The sequence below is a fragment of the Tiliqua scincoides genome, chromosome 4 (genome assembly GCF_035046505.1).
Source record: "Tiliqua scincoides isolate rTilSci1 chromosome 4, rTilSci1.hap2, whole genome shotgun sequence".
NCBI lineage: Eukaryota > Metazoa > Chordata > Lepidosauria > Squamata > Scincidae > Tiliqua > Tiliqua scincoides.
The window spans coordinates 222,484,836-222,498,662 of record NC_089824.1 but is presented as its reverse complement, the minus strand read 5'-3'; the positions used below and the strand labels follow the sequence as shown (position 1 = coordinate 222,498,662).

General features: G+C 49.7%; 1 protein-coding gene and 1 pseudogene across 2 annotated transcripts in view; one reads left to right on the top strand and one right to left on the bottom strand.

The window, feature by feature from the left end:
* The window catches only part of NOL4L (nucleolar protein 4 like), a 138,729-nt gene that overhangs the window by 77,467 nt on the left and 47,435 nt on the right, over positions 1-13,827 (top strand). The window contains exon 1 of one of the 2 annotated variants that reach the window (XM_066625520.1): positions 1,168-1,237. The exons of the other annotated variant lie outside the window; for it this stretch is intronic. The gene's annotated coding sequence lies outside the window, so the exon portion shown is untranslated. Of the gene's footprint in view, positions 1-1,167; positions 1,238-13,827 lie in introns of those variants that run through there. 2 annotated transcript variants of the gene reach the window in all.
* On the bottom strand, positions 6,390-6,509 carry LOC136649969 (5S ribosomal RNA; annotated as a pseudogene).

Here is a 13,827-nt window from a genome sequence, read left to right as displayed (position 1 = left end):
TCTCTTCCCTGCATTGCTTAGAGGTGCATAAATTAAATAAGAACATTATAGAGTAGACTTTGTATGCTGCTTTCACTTATTCCAATTTCTTCACCTTTCTTTATAAAGATTATTTTCTTTGTTCCTCTTTGTTATGATTATTTTTGGTCCTCTCTAAAACCAATTAAATGTCACTTGTTTTTATTATAAATAAAGTGCAGGATCCCCTGTCCAGTTCTCTGGGTGAACTTCTGGAGGCCACTGCCTCTCACCTTGCTAGCCTTAGGAGGAGAGAGGGAGCCCCCCACCCCTCAGGAACCCAAAGCTGAGCAAGGCTCTTTGGAATGAATGGAAGCTTGGATTGTGTCCCTTTCTGAATGCATGGAGGAGGTGGGTGAGGGTGGAGAGTATCCTTTGGCTGCCTGCCTCAGCACCTGATCCTGTCCAGCTTTCCAGCAGCCATGAGGCTGTGCCAGCAGAGCAGGTGTGGAGGCAGCCGCAGTGGCCTCCTCAAGGTGAGGGCATGCCTGTTCCCTGGGCTGGGGGCTGGAATGGTGGATGGAGCAGGGCCCTCTGCATCAAGCTGCCTGGGGCAGACCCATGGACTCCACTGAGGCTTACTTGCGAGCAGGGAGGTGCGGTGAGTGGGGAGGCAGGTGAGGCAAAGCCCCCCCTCTAGAGTCCTTTGAAAAGCGCAGCCCCGTGGGAGGTGTGCAGACACTCGCAACCCACCCACGCGCAGAGTGGGGGGCATGGAGAGCGCGCAGCGCGTGCGCTGAGAGTGGTGGCCTTTGAGACGACTCCGAGGGGAGGCTCTGCCTCACCTGCCTCCCCGCCCCGCCCCGCCCCTCCCTGCTCGCGAGGAGGCAGGGACCCGAGTGGCAGCACTTGGGGGTCCCTGGGCGAGCACGCGCGCGCCTGTGCGCCTCCCCCCCCCGGACGCCTCTGCGGTCCTGCCGTGCCTCCTCCCGCTGGGCAGAGGCTCCGGGGAAGGGACCCCGCGCGCCCCGGCCGCGCCCCCGCCGCCTGTGGGAGGTCCGGCCGGCGGTGCCCCCCGCCTCCCGCGAGCGATCGGGAGTGACGCGCTGCGCAGCGCCGGCCCTTCTCCTCCCTCCTCCCTCTCCCGGCGGGGCGCTCCTCCTCGGGCAGCGGCGCGGCAGCTGGCTGTCAGCCTCCTCCGGAGCGCCGCGCTCTCGCTGGGCTGGGCCGGGCCGGGCCAGGCTGGCGGCCGCCGGGCGCCGCAGCGGCCCCGCAGCAGGTAGGCTCTCCGCCCCCGCACCCCCCTCCCTGGGGCTGGCCCGTCCCGGGGGCTTTGTCTGCGCGCGGGCGGGCGGGGGTTCCGCGGCGCCCGGCGTCGGTTTGGAACGGGCCAACGGGCTCCTCCGCGCCGCGCTCGGAACGCGCGTTGGGGCTGCGGGCAACGGCGGGCGGAGCGGGACGGCAGCGCAGCGCAGCGCAGCGGCGCCCGGCGCTTTGACAGGTTGCGGGGCGGCCCGGGCGGGGGCCCTGCTGGAGGACGGGCTGCCTGTGCGGGCGGAGCGGCTGGAGGGGAAGTTGGAGGGACTCTGGGGGCGTGTGGACGCGGCGACACGTGTCTCGCTCGAGCCGCTCCTGCAGCCGTGCCCGGGACCGGCCCCTGCTGCCCCCCAAGGCGCCAAGCCCGCAGGGCTGGGCAGGGGGCGTGCGGGAGGAGACCCTCCTGCCGCCCCGTCGCGAGGGGCCGCGGGGACGGCGGAGCGGGGCCTTTTTTGAAAGTCCCTCGCGCGTTCGGCTCCGGCCCGCACCGGCTGGGGTCTGGCAGGCAGGCAGCGCCCCCGCGAGCGGCCTCTAATGAGCGTCTCTAATGAGCTCGACGCCCGCAGAAAGGTTAAGGTTGGCGCGTCCTTCCCCCCCCAGCACAAAAGAGGAGCGGAGCGGGGCGGGGGGCGGAGCAGTGGGGCGCCCGTCGGCCCGGCCCGGAGCGCCGCTCTCCAGCATCGATCCCCCTTCCCGGCCTGGCGCGGGGAGCCTCCCCGCCTCTCCCTCCATCCTCATCTCCCTGCCACCTGGAGGAGGCGGAGGGTCCCCTCCCCTCCCCTCCCCTCCCCCCGCGGCTCTTCCTCCCCTGGCGGGTGGGGGCGGGGACGGGCTGGAAATAGATTCTCCTCGGAGGTAAAGCCGGGCTTTGTGGGTCAATCCCTGCTCGGCTGCAGCCTCCGGCCACCGCGCGCGGCCAGCTGGGAGGGAGGCGAGATCGGCCCCCCTTGAGGACTCTGGTCCGGCTGGGGTGGCAGCGTGCCCCCGCCTGCCAGCCAGACCCGGCTTCCTGGGCAGCGCTGCGCTCCCCGTCGGCCTTGGGCAAGCCTCTTCCCCAGGCAGACCGTGGACTTCCTGCACACCCCCCACCCGTGGCAAACAATGGGGCCCGCGTCACTGGCTTTCCTGGCAGGGCCACTTCCCCGGAGGGGGGCTGCGTGCTGGAGGGTCACAGGCTGGGCCAAGGGCAGACTGAGCTGGCAGATGTGCCTGCCCTTCCAATGGGCAACTGTGTAGCAAGGGGCCGGCCAGGGCCCCCTGACCCTTCTTCTGTCAGGCTGAGCCCAGTTCCGGTTTCTCACCCCCTCAGTCTGCAGTACAGACACTGTGCTTGGCTGGGGGGGGGGGGTTGTTGATGGGAAAGCAGTTTCCATAGTCAAAGCAGTAACTGGTTCTCTGCCCCCAGGGGGCAAGGAAAGAGACCAGCAACAGCCACTGGAAGAGATGCCCTGCTGGGGTTAAGAGTTGCTCTCTCCCTGCTAAACCCAAGAGGACACCACTTTGAAAGGTGCCTCTTTGCCCAGTTAGCAGAGTTGTCATTTGCATAAGTACCAAGAAAGCCTACAGAGTTATTTTAAGTCTTGGGCTGCAAATCACTTGTTTATTCCATAATATGTGCATATTTTTCAGATTTATGTACCACACTTCCTTTCTCCAGTTTGCTCTGCACTCCTGCTCTCTCCTTTAGTCTTCTCAGCAGCCCTTTGAAGTAGGGTAATTTCTACACTCCTGTTCCCTCCTTTAGTCTTCTCTGCAGCCCTTTGAAATAGGTAAAGTTATGAATTAGTGAGTGGCCCAAGGCCACTCAGGACGCTTTACAACTGAGTAGAGATCTGAACCTGGTCCTGGTTGTGGTCCTGCACTCTGTTCACTACACTACATTGGTTGCTCTGAAACTTGAGACTGGAAGTCACAGGACTTCTTTAGGAGGACATGAATGTTTGCCTTTATTGCCCATTCTCACAATGGCCTTGTGTGTGAGATGCCCGTTACTCTCATTTTCTCATTTCACACAGTAGGCTGTGTGATGGTGACTTTCCCAGGACCACCTGCTAATGAGTCCATGGAAAACAGTAGCACTTGAACTCTGGCTAATACTATCTGCGGCATGTGTTACTTGGGTATACAATAACAAGGGCTATGGGTCTAAATCCATATAGTTTTTTAATCTCTCCCAAGAACACCACTTCTCTCTTGTGAATTCTGTTTGGGCAAGAAGGACACAAAGAGGTGTCCCCTGTTGCCTCCTTATGAATGTGGGATTCCTTTTCTCAGGAAAGTTACCAAAGCTTGAGCTGTTTTAGGGTATGTGTGTGTGATCTTCCTCTTTAATACATTTTCATCATATGTACACATTTCAAGGGTGCATTTGAGCTGAGTGTAGGTGGCTGTGGTGAAGCTTGAAATGAAGCATGTGGTTTAGATTTGGTTTGGTTTTTAATTTTTATTTTAACCTACCATGAGCCTGAAGGGTTTGGAGGAGGAGAGGCAGAAACCCATCTTTTCTTTACTTTAATAGACTTTTAATTAGGTTGCCAGTTTTCTTCCTCTACGGTCTGAGCAAACCCTGCTGTCTTCTGAAAAGACGTTTTAAAAAACTTACCTGGCAGTAGTTCAGGGAGAGGTCATAGGTCAGTGGTAGAGCACCTGCTTTGCATGCAGAAGGTGCCAGGTTCCATCCCTGGCAGCCTCTCCAGGGAAGTCAGTGACAGATTCCTTCCTGCAACCCTGGAAGCTGCTGCCGCCAGTCAGTGTCAACTGTCCTGAACTGAATGGACCCCTCATGGTCTTACTCAAGAGAAGGCAGCTTCCCATGTCCAGGTTGCAATTGCTTGGCATAGCCACCCTTTCCTCCCCAGGAAAATGTGGAAATATCAAACCTGGGGCTAGAAATTCTGAAACCTTTTGCTGTAGAACTTACTCCTTTTTTCTGTTTAGAGCAGCAACTTAAGGAATACACTCTTGTGTTTCAATAACAATCTCTTTTTAGAGATAGGCACAAGATTTGAGGATGGTAAATAGACAATTTAGGAGACATCAAGAACATTAATGTAAAGTCTGCATGTTTAGACTTTCCTCCCCCTGTTTTTCAGAAATCTTGATTAGCAGTGTGCATGTAATATTTTTATATGATAACATGTTGTTAGCAGTCAACCAGTCAGTAGAAGTGTTTGTTTCTGGTGAGTAATGTAGGATTACAGCCCAAGACTTACTGAACACAGTGGGCTTAGGGCCCAATCCTATCCAACTTTCCAGCTCTGGTGCAGCTGCAATGCAGCTCTGGGGTAAGGGAACAAATGTTCCCATACCTTGAGGAGACCTATGTGACTGCCCCCCCCCACTGCAGGATGCCGCACACGTCTCATTGGTATTGCTGCACCGGCCCTGGAAAACTGGATAGAATTGGGCTCTTACTTATGAGTATGGTGAATAACACAGTTTTTATATGCCTCTACCGACTGTATGTCTTCATGTATCTCAGTCTTGATTCAACTCACCTGAGGTATGATCCTATGCTTGTTGGCTTGAAAAGAATTGAATTGCAATGAATGGATCTCTTCCCAAATAAAAGTATCCTGGATTGAAGGGGATTGGTCAGATAATTGCTTTGTTTTTAAATAATTAACCAACTATTAACAGATTACTGAAATGGCTTGTCTTTTTCAGTGCAGGTGGTGTTTTGAGCATAGTTTTAAATGAAAGTGGAGATTATTTTCATAGGAAAAGGCATATGTGTTGTTTGTCTAACTATCCAGAAATGCATGTCACTGCTTTTCCCTTCAACTTCTTCATCCTCCTCAGATCATAACCATTGAGCATTCTTTCAGGACTGATAGGCATAAGAGCTGTTATGGGCAATAATGGATGCGATTAAATCTGTATCTGAGACCCTGATATTTGACCTGCCATCCTGTTGGTGAGCACAAGAGGCAAGGCCTTTTTGATGGTGGTGGTGGTCCTGCTGTGTGGCAGTCCCCAAAGAAGCCCTACACTGGCATTCCTGGAGGGGGGGCAAAAAGATAAGTTTTCAGGCACCTGAGCGTGGGTGTAAAATGGCCCCCCCTTGCCTGCAGAGCCATTTGGAGGCTCTGCTCTGCTTTGTTCTTGCTGCTCCAAATGGCTCTGCAGATGAGGGGGAGGGGCCACTTTACACCAATATTCAGGCACCCAAAAAACTTAGCTTCCCCCCCAACCCCGGAATGCCAGTGGACCCATATAGCTCTACCATAGCCATTTTTAAGAAGGAGCCAAAACCATGCGTATTTGTCAAGGTTTTCCTTACACTGTAACTGTTCCTTAATTTTTATGTTGTTTGGTGTTTATCAACATTGTATAAAGCAAGTATTAATTATAACTGTAAGTTTCTTCATTTTTTTTGTAAACTGCTGTGATCTCTTGGAAAAGTGGGCTAAAAGTTACTTATGGAAATAAAATACATCTGTAGCTAATGTAGCATAATTCATTATTACTTCCAGCCCCATTCCTTACATTTTAATGTTGTAAGTACAGAACAGCTTCTCTCCTGTTGCATTGACGGGGGTACAGTCTCATTCAGAAGATAGCCTGGGTAGGTTTGTGATTAATGTTGTCGCACATTAACCAACCTGTCAGAGGAGCTTTCTTTGTATGTGATTTGGAAGGTATAAAAGATGATGCCAGCCTCTGTCATGTTGTGTTTTGCTGAGTTTTGTCAGTGATGCTCTTGTTTTCATGAGCTTCCAGGAGGAGTATTTGGTGTAGCACTTGCAGCTGGGAGGGTTTCCTTTCCATTAAAAGTATGTTTTTCTGTGGACTGAAGTGGTTTGGTTAGTGTCAAATGGACTCAGACAACTAGGCATGCTCCCAAAACTCTTGTTTGAGAACTTGGGGAAGAGGCTGCAGCCACTGTTTTGAAATATTCCCTGGGGCTCCTTTGGACTTTCTGATTATTATACAGTATGTCTATGAATGTCAATTATGTACTGTATTAAAAATTTTTTTAACTTTTCTGCCTTTCAAAAGGGGTGATATTGGGCCTTTTGCTCTTTTGGTTATGTATTTTAGTACAGCAATTTTCAGCCACTGTGCCGTAGCACACTGGTTGGCAACCTTCAGTCTCGAAAGACTATGGTATAAGCCTACAGCACCCAGTATTCCCAGGTGGTCTCCCATCCAAGTACTAACCAGGCCTGACCCTGCTTAGCTTTCAAGATCAGACGAGATCAGGCATGTGCAGGGTAACAGTTGCTGCTGGTGTGCTGTGAATGGTCTGCAGGTGTGCTGCAGGAGTTTGAGGTAGTGTCATATATTAGTAGGACCATTAGGGGATGCGAGCCCTCTGCCAGCAGCATGCTTGTGTCTTGTCAATTGTAAAAAAAAAAGTGATGGTGTGTCTTGATAATTTTAGCGCCTTATCAGTGTGCCATGAGATGAAAAAAGTGGAAAGTGGCTATTCTTGTATATCCCTCATGTTGTTTGTGAAGGTCGTGCATGTTGCTCTGTTCAGTGCCATTGTGTCTTCCTGGTTCAGTTGTTTAACTTAAATGAGCATGTTTAAATGAGCATGTTGTAGAATAGAGGTTGGAAGTGTTGCTGCAGCATGAATTACGTAGATATATGTTTTACATTAATTGTAAGTTATTTTCCAGCACTGAAATACTCTTCAAAAAATTTGATTGTGCGTATCCACTTATTCATCCATCTTCACAAGTTCTGTCTTTTGTAAAAATATTTGATATCCCTGGAAACTTAGCAGACTGTTGAAGTGGCACCAGTCTTTGCTTGGTCTTTGCATTGGCTTTAAATGTTGCCTGTTGCTTGGACGATGTTTTGGAAAGGTGGTTGGCAGCCCAATCCTCACCAACTTTCCAGTGCTGATGCAGCCCCAAGGTAAGGCAGCAAACGTTCCTTTACCTTGTGGAATCCCCTGGGACTGTCCTCCCTCAGCAGAATGCATTGCTCACCTGCTGCCATGGCTGCATAGGTGCTGGAAAGTTAATTATGATTGGGCAGCTATTGATCTGGGTCTCTAGAAGCAGGAAAGAGGCTTAGTTCTGCCTCCCTTACCTAGTGGAGCAACCCTTTACTTTCTTCAAAGTGACTGAGTGGTTGACATTCAGTCCTTGAGGGGCAAGAACTTGGGAACAGTGTTGCAGTTGGGGCAGTCCTGCTTGCAACCCCAGCAGTAGGTGGCCCACCCCCTGCAGCAAAGACCTAAGGAGAGCCACTCTTCTGCTTTGCATCTGTGAAGCAAAGTCCAGGATGGCAGGGGAAGAGGACACATTTTTCTGACACCTCCCACCCCCACCCTCACTGTTCTCCAAACACCACAGGAGTCAGGTTCAAGAAGAAGAACTGCTGCTCTGAGAATGGAGATAGAGAAGAGCTCTTTGCCACCCCAGGAGCAGGCCCAGAGGCTGGGTTCTGGATGGGGGCAGGGCGAGGCCTTGAAAAACAGGTCCGGCGCTGCACTTTGCTCCTGCAGTGGCAATTGCTTTTCCACCCTTCACGCACATGCGCTGCTTGTCAACCATCACAGGCATTTTGCCGATAATGAGCATGGTTCAACCTTATGAAATGGGGGGGGGATGAGACTTCCTATAAATAGAGTACAACATGCATAGCACATGAATGTACCTGGGAAGCAAAGACTGGGCTTCAGATTCGCTTTCCTCATATCCCTCCTTCCCCCACCCCCATGGCAAATTACTCTTGAATCTGAGGGGGCACCAAGAAGTGGTTTTGAGATGGTATTTGGTTTGTGTTGCTACCGTTCAAAGCCAAGAATTTAAAATCTCTGAGATTGAGCCCAAGCCTTTGGACATATTGAAAGTCATTATTTGATCCTGGCCAGATGTTTTTTGTTTTTTTCCTTTTCTGGTGGAGGGACTGTTGATCCTGCAGAAACAAAACCCCCCTAAATATAAAACTCCTGGTGTGGCGGCTATACCTCTTTCCCCCAAAGATTGTCTAATTCTGTTAATATGAAAAATAATGTTCTACAGGAAGAATTTTGTTTTTAGTGTCGTTTAATGGTGTCATGTTTTTATATTCTTATGTTTGATGTTTTTTCTGAGTTATTATATATTTCTGATTGAGCATGGTGTGAGCCACCTTGAGGACTCCTTAGGGGGCAGGAGGTAGGATGGAAATCCTCAAATTAAAAAGACAGATTACTGTGTTGATGACCAATGGGTAATACAGACCTTGTGCATTAACAGGAAGCAGAACTCCTAAATCTGGGTTCTGTGTTGCAAAGTTTGTTTGCAGGTGGCGTGGTTGATGGGCTGGGTGTTAGTAACTTGGGAACCCTACACAAGCTGAGCCCCAGAGAAACTGACTCTGACTGTAAAAGGACCAGGTTACTGATAGCACTCACTTCTTCGTACCAGGCAGGGTTACATTGACAGCTCTCTGATCTGGTGTCGGGAGTGAAATTGTGCCACCAAAGGTAGAAGGGTTTTTGGGGGGGTAGTGGGTGGGAAATGGGAGGACTGTAGAAAGTAGAGAGACTTGAGAAAGGTCTGAAAATGCAACAGTACAAATTCTACTGTAGAACTCTGTTCCTGGAGATGTTCCAGGCATGATTTCTGGTCCTGCGAGGACTTGTGCTTCTTATTGCTGCCTGTAGCTCTTTTTCTTCTTTATTTAATTGGGCCTAAATCATGTTTTTGGTTTTTGCTCCTGGGTAACCGTGAAGCTTAGCAATTACTTTTAAAGTTTTTTGCTGCCATAACAGAAGATACAATACTCTCCTATGTCAGGTGTCTTTTCCTTCCTCCAGATGGGACAAGATGGAGAGATCAGCATGATGAGAATAATTGTTCCCCTCTTTCTTTTGCTTTTTGTCCTTTGCCAGGTCAGCCTTCCAAATATTTCGTTACCCTAACTAACCCCTCTCTTAGAAGGGCTTTTATGCTCGCGCGTTTCAATATTTTCCCCTCTTCGTATCATCTTGGTAGATTTTCCCACATCCCTCGGAACTGCAGGTTATGCTCTTTCTGTCACCTCGAACCGGACACACTAGAGCATATCTTGATTCATTGCCCAGCGCACTGTTCACTTCGGAAGTTGTATTTGGACCCTTTTCTACAGCATCCTATTAGGCCATTTATTAATCCCCTTTTTGTTTTGTTAGGTGACAATCAGGCTAACATTACTATAGCAGTTGCTAGTTTTTTTTTAATCTCAAATTATTAAAATATCTCTTGCCTGATTGTTGTATTTTTGTTTATATGCCAATAAAGGTATTATTGAATGAAAATGATGAGAATACCAGAGGAGGTGCAAGGGGTGTGTGTTTGTGTGGAGGGGGAAGTGCCTGCTCTGTTCCTTGGGTGTTGCCTTGTGCGTGTACCTGGCAGTTCGTTGGTTACCTTCCCGAAAAGAAGCTAAGTAAATGTTTTGTGTCCCTAATCATTCAATCCCTTGAATGTTAGTGGTGCAACTTTACTGCAGGGTGAGAGGATCTCTCCTGAGAGTTGGGAGGGAGCCAGAGGAGGGGATGGAGGGAGGGGATGCCAGCCAGGAGGTGCTGCTGGCTGATTGGGGCAGCTGCTGTCGCTTTCATCAGTGTCTTCCCTGGCGTGGTGCTGTTGGTGAGGAGGCAGTCTGGAGACAGGCCACAGTAATGGACCTGTGCTCTATTTCCTAATGAAAGTTTCATTTGTAGTTTGTTTACAGGAAAAAGGGAATTAGCAGAGGGCAGTCTCCCGAGAACTCTGGGAGAAAAGGAAAAGAGCTGCCTGGTTCTCAAGCTGAAAGGAAGTGGAGGAGCAGATTAGAGTGAGCAGAGCTTGTGGTCGGGGTGGCCAGTTAGAACGGGCTGCTGCGCAAGAAAATGGCTTGAGGAAACCACGTGGAACATGATCTTGGGAAGTAGTCCAGAAATGTCGACCGTTTCGGTCACGGCACGTGGTGCCAGGTGCCAGCCGGGTCCCATCCCAATGAATGCAAAAGAAAAAAAACAACAGCACAATGTGCTGGGAAAGTTGGTCTTGGGAAATCAGCCTTGCCTTTGGGGGGGAGGGAGCATCAGTGGAAACAGAACATTTGGAATCTAAAGCAGAATCCTGCTGTAGTGTTTTAGTTAAGCATAGGGCGAAAAGATGTTGCCAGTTTTGAGATGCTGCATATGGCCAGACAACCAGACAGGGATTCCCTTGTAAGTGGGAAGGAAGGCTTCCTTTTCATTTCCCTCAGGCCATTAATGTTCTGTGGGTGGCCAAGACATCAACAGTGCAGGGGCCAGTTACTTTTGGGGGCTTCTTTGCAGTGATAAACTTTGAAGTGCAGGAGCTTGTCATGACACCCTCCCACAACACTGCCCCTCCAAGTCTATATAACAAAAAAACCCCACAACATTGTGGTCACAATCCTAAGCATCTTTCCAGCACTGAGGTAGGGGCAATACAGCTCCGAGGTAAGGAAACAAACATTGCCATATCTTGAGGAGGCCTCAGTGACTGCCCCCCAACTGCAGGATGCAGCACATGTCCTATTGGCACAGCTATGTCAGAGCTGGAAAGTTGGTTAGGACTGTGCCCTAAATTTCTTAATTTGGGTGTTTTCCTTTCCCTGCCACTTATTTTGCTTCATTTAAAAGCGTTGCTCATTTCACCCCATGCTCTTGTAATGGGTTGCAGTACATTAAAATGAATGCATAACAGTTGAGAAATGGAACTAAAAGATATCCCAGATAAATATAAAAAGATCTAGTTCAAGTGCTGTCTTATGCATGTTTACCCAAATGTAAGCCACACTGTGTTCAGCAGGGCTTAATGCTAGGTAAACTTTAGAACTGACTCTTAATGTAACATGAGCTCCATATTTCCTCTCAGGCAGTCCTTGGGAGAGCTTCTGGCCTGGACAGCGACACAGGCCCCTAGGCAGTTTCTCAGTTTACCTCCCACTGAGCTTGGTGCTGCTTCTCAGTTCAGGTCCTTTGCAAAATGTCTCAAGGGTGACACTGACTCCTGCAAATGACTTCACTACTTCTGCTCAGGAGAAGCTCTGGAGCTCCACTCCTGCTCAGCTGCACCCCTGTTTATTTGCAAGCCTGTTTTTAAACCATAGGGAGGTTATCACAGCAGCCCTTGGCATGCTTACTTAGAAGTCCCACTGAATTCAGTGGGATTGCTCCCAGGTAAGTGTAGACAGGATTGCTACTTAAGGGCCTGATCTTATCCAACTTTCTAACCAACCGGGGCGTGTGCTGCATCCTGCAGTGGAGAGGCAGTCACAGAGGCCTCTCAAAGTAACATTTGTTCCATTATCTCAGGGCTGCATTGGCTCTGAAAAGTTGGATAGGATTGGGCCCTAAGTCTGGCTGAATCCTTTGACCCTTAAGAGCCATATGCTGTTAGATAAAGCACATTCTGTCTTGGGAAGGATGTTCCTCTGGAAGATCCACTGGGTTCCTTCTAAGTCTGCAGAACTGTATTTTTTATACGGTTGATAATTTCTTCAACCTGCTATTTGAGTACAGAGGAGCATGTGCGCATTACCGTCCATGTGGGAGGTTTGAATGGGCATGGATGTGCACAGCTCGTGCATTTCCAACTCCCTTGTCCCCATAGCTTTGTCTAAGAGTGTTTCCCCTGTCCACATAACTCAGGACTGATTTGTGATTGTGGGTCCAGAGCAGGCCACATCATCTGCATGATGGGAATAGAACTGTGGGCCAAAAAAAACAGGGGGAAGAAAAGTTGCTTTGCTTGCTTCTTGCATTTCTGGTTTAGTGTCAAATCAAAAGTGTTGGATTGCGGTGCCATCCTAAAAGGCGCACGGAGGTGGGTCCTCATATTGCAGAGATTCTTGTGGCTTAGAGGTGGCCCAGCAAACATATTTCATGAGTGTTTTTTTCCAGCATGGGGTCTTACTGATTGTGGCAGGTCACCCTGGTGGAATTGCTGTCAAATGCAGAGCTCTCTGTGGCTCGTTCTCCTAGTAGGAGTACACGGACAATTGCCACAGTGCACAGGTCCCCAAGACTCTATCTGGCAGAGACGGCTTTTAAACATGTTCATAAACAATTGTTCAAAGTTGGGGCAGAGTTCCCTTTAAGTTGCACGGTCAAAGCCCTGGGAAGTGCAGTGATGACATAGGATGTCAGAAATGCTGCAAGGCTCCAGCACAGCAGCCGAAAAGGTCCACTGGAGTGGACCACATAGAAGGATTTTTGGTAGGGGTAACTTGTGAGACAGACAGATTTGCACGACCCCAGACTGTTCAGGGCAGTGTTCTCTGTAAGGTAGGCAGCTGAGCAGCCGTATACCTCCCTGGCGAGCTCTGTGCAGCATGGAGCTGGGCAACCCAGGCCTTCAGCAGTGGTGTGATGATGTCACCATGTCTGGAGATGGCACTGCAAGGAGTTGCAACACCACCTGGTTCCCTGCAGCTTACAGGCAGCACTGATTCAGGGTGCTAAAAACAAAGTCAGATTATGAAGTGCTCCCAAATCAGTGCTCAAAACTGGGGTGAACGGGTGTCCAAGTGGCAAATGGAATGCAGGGTCAGCAAGCGTAAAGTGATACACATTGTGGCACAAATTCCCAGCTCCACATTGCACACAGGTGGGATCTGAGCTGCTGCCGACTAATCAGGAAGGATATCTTGGAGTCATGGTGGTTTGCTAAGTGAAAACATTGACCCAGTATGTGGGAGTAATAAAGAAAGCAAATTTTGTGGTGGTGATCATTGGGAGAGGGGTTGAGGATAGGATGGCTAATGTAATGCCCATTTATAATGCTGTTTGGGAGACTGTGTCCAGTTCAGGTCATGACATCTCACAAAGCATATTGTAGAGCTGGAAAATGTGCAGAAGAGGGCAGCCAAGATGATCAGGGGGCTGGAGCACCTTCCGTAGAAGGGAGAGCTGCAACATTTGGGGCTTTGTAGCTTGGAAAAAAAGGTGATGAAGATTTGAAAAATATTTGGAGAAAAGGGTGGGCATTTGAGATGTGTAAAATTATGCATGGAAAGTGGAGAGAGGGAGAAACTTTTTTCTTCCTATCCCACAATATTAGAACCACGGGTTATTAAACATAGCCTGTTACTGGGAGAATTAGGTTGGGCAGAAGGAGGGATTTCTTCACGCAGTATGGTAGTAGTCTGTGAAATTTGTTGCTGTGGGATGTGGTGGTGGCTGTTGGCTTGGATGACTTTAAAAGAGGCTTGGACACATTCATGGAGGACATGTTAGTGTGTGGCTCCTGTTGTGATGGCTGTGGGCTGCTTCTGTGTTTGGGGTGGAATGCTTTTGAATGGCAATTCCATAGGAGCAGTAGTGGGAGAGAAGTGCGCCTTTCTCTTCTGCTTGTGGGTTTCCCAGAGGCAGCTGGTGGGACATTGTGAGTGACAGGAGGCCGTATGAAAATGGCTTGTTGCCTGATCCGGCAACTTCTCTTGTATTGTGTTGAAATGTACACGGTGAATCTGGTGCGGTTTTTGTGCGTAGGACCCTTTTGCAATCCGATTTTAGTGCATGCCCAAAACATTTTTCCCTGTGTGACAGTGTGGCTAGAAACAGCTGCCACATGCACAAAAAGTGTGAGAATGGGCCCTCGTGAGGCA